Consider the following 6,000-nt stretch of genomic DNA (forward strand, 5'->3'; position numbering starts at 1 on the left):
GTTATATTTCAATATTATATAATATATATTAAAAATTTTTTGACAAAGTGATAATTGATATTGAAAATGCAATCTGTGTCGAAAGAGTAAGGGGTCGTAAAGGCTAGACGACTTCAGGACATAAATATATTTGTATTGCACATAAATTTTATTGTTTTAATATTAAAGAAATTAATGACTATGTAGAATAGCACAGTAATAAGCAATATATACACAAAGTTTAATGTATGTAATGGAAGTTAAAATGATAATAAACAACAGCAATAAAAAGTCATAAAATAGACTTCAGTTTTAGATTACGATGACTTCTTCTTGTTCCTTTAACATTTTCATTTTTTAACCATTCGCGTTTCTTTCATCGTCTTTTAAAAGAAAATAACAAGCAATTTTATGAATGGAATTGTTTTGAATGTGAAGTTATTTGCACGAGATGGGTTAGAGTCACTAAAGAATTTTACTTATATGCGTATTATGCGTGCCTTTCATTCCACCGTAAGTATTTATGCCGTGAAAATTATTGCTATCAAATTCTTATGAAACATTGTTGAAATTACTGCAACATAATATGGGAGTTGTTGAGATGGATTAAATGGATGTTGTTGATGGTGTTGATGGTTTAATGACTAGGCATAACTGGAAGAGCAATATTGAAACATATTGAAGGGATTTCGATCTTGACATATTATTTTTGGCTATTGAATTCGAGCGGCTGTTCATACCGTGAATCAATTGTATTAAAAACACATCGCTCCTAAATTGCAGTGGCAAATGAAGCATCATGTCGAAGAAGGCATTTGTGACTGGCTTTTTGTTAGGTACAATTTTGTATATTTTTGGAGGGCTGCAAATATCGATAGGCTTAAAGATTGACAATTAGATAGATAAATCAATATGTTAATAGATTTTAGCAAGCAGCTCCATATTCTCTATCAAGTTTTGAGTCTAGCATGCAAAGTTGTACCTCGTGTGCTCCAGGAACTGATTGGCGTATTTACTGGGCTTATTAAAATTGATCTTGTATGTTGATATCGAACATGATTTCATTCCTTTTAATAACCTATTAATAACTTATCTCCTTTCTGTACCTTAAAATAAACGTTTTTAATTAATATAGTGAGCATGTCCTTTAAATATACTCGACGTAAGCATTGTCTTGTTTGTATTCTTGGATGACTTAAAATCTGAGGAATTGTCTTTTCTCTAAATTCTCTTGCAAACCTTTAGTTCGAGACAGTTCCATTAGTTCGAGACATTAGTACTATAGACTCATTATCTATAGACTCATGATTATATCTTCCCAGCCATCAAAGGAGTTAAAGTTAGAAAAGGATTGGAAGTGAAAAACCTTAAAAAACTTTATTGGAATCTTAGACGTTGCTACTCAACCTCTGTGATTGCTACTTCATCTTTGGGATTAAAAACACCTTAATCAAGTCAATTTCACACTAACTGGATCTTTTAATCCAAGAGATTCCTTTGATTCCAAAAGATTTCCTCTCAAACAATAGAAACAGCAAAGGCCATTGACTTTTAGCTTCAAAATTGAACAAAAGAATTTCAATACACAATGTGCAAAAGAGAAAAAGGATATGAGTACCTGCTGATAAAACTCTTTTTTTCCTTTGTCAATCTTCTCCATCATGAAATGTCAATGTAAAAAAATCCCATAATGAACCGGAAATGTAATGAAAAGAATTTTTAAATACCCAAAAACAGACAAAGGCTTCTAGCTTGAATATAAATCGCATTTTACTGCTGCTGTTTATAGCTTAAAACAATTAGACAAAAGTGCTGGAACCGTCACAGAATATCAAGTTTGTACAGGTTTCAACTGAAATAACTTGAAATACTTAAATTATATAAAAATGTTAAAGTCATGTGCTGTTCTGACTCAGCTTAACTTATGAAATCATGAAATTCCCAAATGCATTTAGACATCCCGGTAAACAACTCTTGTATGATGCGTTAAGGAATTTCAAGTCATGATGAAATATTGAATAATATCATTCAGAAAGAAATGTACACAAAAGAGAAAGGAAGGCACCGAAACGCAGAATAGAAGGAGATGGAAAAAAAGGCTATCCAATATAATGTAACAATTCCTTACCTGCTTCAATCAGAGTAAGGTCATTCTAACAATGAAAAAATGTTTTATGATGTTTATCCGGAAGGATCAAAAAATACGTGTCTCCTTAATAGCTGTGGGAAAAAAGTATCCTCTCAATGTTGTTGTTTGAAGTCAAAAAAGAAGAACTAGAAGTTTTATGCATCAACATTTATTATTCCCAGAAATATTTTTCTTATTTATTTTTTGTTTTCTTCATCATATGTGTCTTCTCATATGACATAATCTATTGTGTTGAGGTCATCCGCAAGTGATGTGTGTCCATCTTTTGGGACACTACTTCATTTGGTCAAAGTGGCTTGGTGTCCGGGATGGTTTCGCGTCTCTTCAGTAATGGTATTGCAACTTCCGATCCAGCAATCTGGACCGAGTTCGAGACTCGGCATGAACAATTTTTCAAAGGTCCTTTTTCGATAAATATGTAGAGGAAACGCGGCTCACATGGTGAGAAGGTTTGAGTTCCGAGTTACTACTTACTTACTTATTTACTTTGCTGGTCGTGCAGATCAATTTTGATGCTTGATCTCCCCCAGAAACCACCTGAAACTTGCCCTATCACTGGCTTCCATTTGCAAATTTCTAATACCAAATGCAGTACTATCTCTCTCAACAGCTTGCTTCCATTAAATTATTGGTTCCTCATGATCTTTTGAATTCTTTGGATGTCAAGTTACGAGTTAAAACAATTAAAGCTAGTATTATTCCATCAATTTTGGTTTCTAAGGCAATACTCAAGCCATATTCCTGATGTAATTAATAATCCTGTCACATTAAGGTATGCGAGAAGGAAGAATTAACCGAAAATCTGTTGAAATCGAGAGATTAGGAACTCTAAATCTCTCCCTTAGTCTACAGACTGAATGGCACACACTGTAACAACGATTTAAATCTGTGAGGTAATAGTCTGTGCCATTAGTCTCATGATATTAAGCTTTCAATACAAAATAGTCATCCATACGTTGGTTGTCCAGTTCTGTTTACCTTGTGTTGCCTTATAGTCGGTTGTAAGCGCTAAAATCCCTAGTCTGATTGTGGGGCTGGCACCCTTCAGACAAGGTGGTTTGGATAGGCTTTTACTCAATCCTTTAATGTACATATCCCGGCACATAGCTCGGTCGCCAGCGGCGTGTTTAGCGATATCAGGGAATACCACGAGAAAGTATACACTTGACGTTTGGTTAGCTTCGGAGTCAGACTTCAGCTTCCCCAAATCCCCAGTCTTCCATACAGCTGTTATATAATAACTGACATCAAGTTGTAGCCGGTAAAGCATCTCTCTTAGCGCTTGCTACAATCATATGACAGTACTGCCTGAGCTACCTAAATAATATCAACAGAGCTACATTTTAGTGACATGACTTCAACTTAATTGGAAGCAAAACACTACATCAAGCTACAAAACGTCCTGTTTTAAGTATTAGTTAGTCATTTGCTTATAATTTCAAACAATTATGTATAAATGATGTATCTGTAGCTTAATGACATTTTATATGAATCTAATGTGCTGTATGAGCAATTCATGAATGAAAGAACAGGAAAGAAGTAGCTTAAAAATTCTAAATTTGTCATTCATCACTTACAACACCTCATCTATTTGCATTACTGCTTTATTTATATCCGAGCATTAAACATTATGAAATTCACTATTAAAGGAAGACAGAAGTCATTTCATTATAATTTAACACAAAAATAACGAAAATTATTCTTCATTGAATTTATTTTTGTTTCCTGCACAGCAATGAACCATGAAAAGTTCCGGACATTGAAGCACACTTGAATTCGCAACATTTTTCATACTTAATTATTTATTTCAAATGCTGATTTTTCCTCTTTAAGCGTAATTTTTTCACATTTAATGATGTGCCTTATTTTTCATTTTGGCACAATGTGTGTGTGGGCAGTTCAGTGAAAATGGATCGAGAGGGGATTTATGCTTCATTTTTATTGCGAGAGATCATTAAGGAAATAATAATTAAGCACATGATGTATTTTTGACAGCATTTGTGTTCTAATTATAATCTGGTATTAAGACAAGTGTCTGCTTGATGCATTACTCTGTGGATAAGCATTGTTAATTTCATAATATTTTTATAATTGAAAATAAATTGCTCGTGGGCTTCAAAAAGAAAAATTTTATTAATTTGTTTAATAAATAACAAGGTACATAAATTAATACTTTATCATATGCTTCATTTTATTCATTGAATGTAGGCAATGTGGTGTCTAGTTGATAGTGTCTGCAATTTTTGATTTATTGTTCTGAATTCTTTAATTTTTTAAATCCAGACTTAAAAATGTCTGAAATTTATAAAGCAAATCAGTTAAAAATAGATCAACGGTCATTTAGAATTCAAATTGTTTTTGCATCTTTAGTTAGTAGATTTCCCCTTTCATAGTTGCAAACCCTTTTCAGAGAAAATTCATTTTTTGTTTACAATCGTCAAATAATTCACATCTGCTTGTTAAAATCAACTTCATTCTTCAAAAGCTGTACAGAAATAAATTGGAACAACCAACTGACATTCCCCACAACAATTTCCCATCTCTACTTTATCAAAAAATTAAATATTCAAAATTCTCAAATAAATTTTTCATCCTTAACAACAAACTTTATGCTCAAAATTTTATTACTTCTTCTATTTCTCATATTTTATTGCAAATGCGGTTATCTCTGCATGAAAGTGTTGCTAAGTAATGAAATTATTAACCCCGAAGGGGTCAAGTATGATGAAGAAACTTATGAATTAGCATCAGCCGCAAAAGTTTTTCTGTCTCGTAGGAAACCTAAATTGACCTTTAGTATGAATAAATAGTTGTAATGGAATTAACTTTTGGAGACTTCTAATCGATATTATTCAATAGAAATGATTTCGGTGCCTTTAATGCGTAATAGACAAACACTTGTAGCTGATACTCAAATGCAATAAAATATTCTGGACATGATTCCGAAAAAAGCTATTTTTCAACTTATATCAAACACTTAAAAGACGTGCATGAGGTCAAAAAGACATGAGAAGCTTTGAGAGGGTTTGGAAGTTAAATTCAACCATTTAGATTCCTTAAGCCTTCTGATCGTTCGTAATGGTTTCATGTAAATAATTGCCCTTGTATCCAGACTGCTTAGATTGTTTTGAACGTCGAGATGTGAGTTCCTGCTGATGACAGGATAAATTGTTCTTGGTGCAGTCTGTGCTATGTTTACCCAGACTGGATAGAAATTAGTTATTATGTAAGTTGTGTGTCCCTGGGAAACTAGAATATCATCGCCAAAATTCAATGCTGTGAACCGAATACCGCGAGTTTTGGTAACAACTTACCACCGAGGAGTAGCTAGTGTAGCTCAACTGGCTAACCCAACTAGATGATATGCTGTCTTATGATTATCTTCTAACTGATCAAGCTTCTAAGGGCTTCCGTTTCTCCAATTTGACAAATTCTCTAGATTGAGATTGAACCAATCCCGGGATATCTTGATCTACTATTCCATAACCTACAATACATCATATTGTTGCATTTTCTCATACTTTGTTGGAAAATTTCACAGTGAACTTAATATAGAGCAGTTAGAAGTCACTTATGCTTGACTAGAATTCACTAGATTTCAACCGATTCTTTACCATAGACTGTGCATAGACAGCCATCACCCTTACCACCATACCACAGTTGCATTTCATTTTTCACATGCCAAAGACCGCTATCCAAACATTATTAAAATAGATCATGCAATTATGATTGATGGAAACGCAAACTTTTCTGTGCCATTTTCCATTCTTAATATCCAAATATTGTCAAAAACAACAATCAACAACCAGACACCCATGTCACAAATCGTCAACAGCCCAAAAAACTAAAATGCGTTTCAGCTAAAAGCACAC

The sequence above is a fragment of the Chironomus tepperi genome, unplaced genomic scaffold, assembly GCF_022539635.2.
Source record: "Chironomus tepperi strain 1889 unplaced genomic scaffold, CSIRO-AGI_Ctep_v1 contig_350, whole genome shotgun sequence".
Taxonomy (NCBI): domain Eukaryota; kingdom Metazoa; phylum Arthropoda; class Insecta; order Diptera; family Chironomidae; genus Chironomus; species Chironomus tepperi.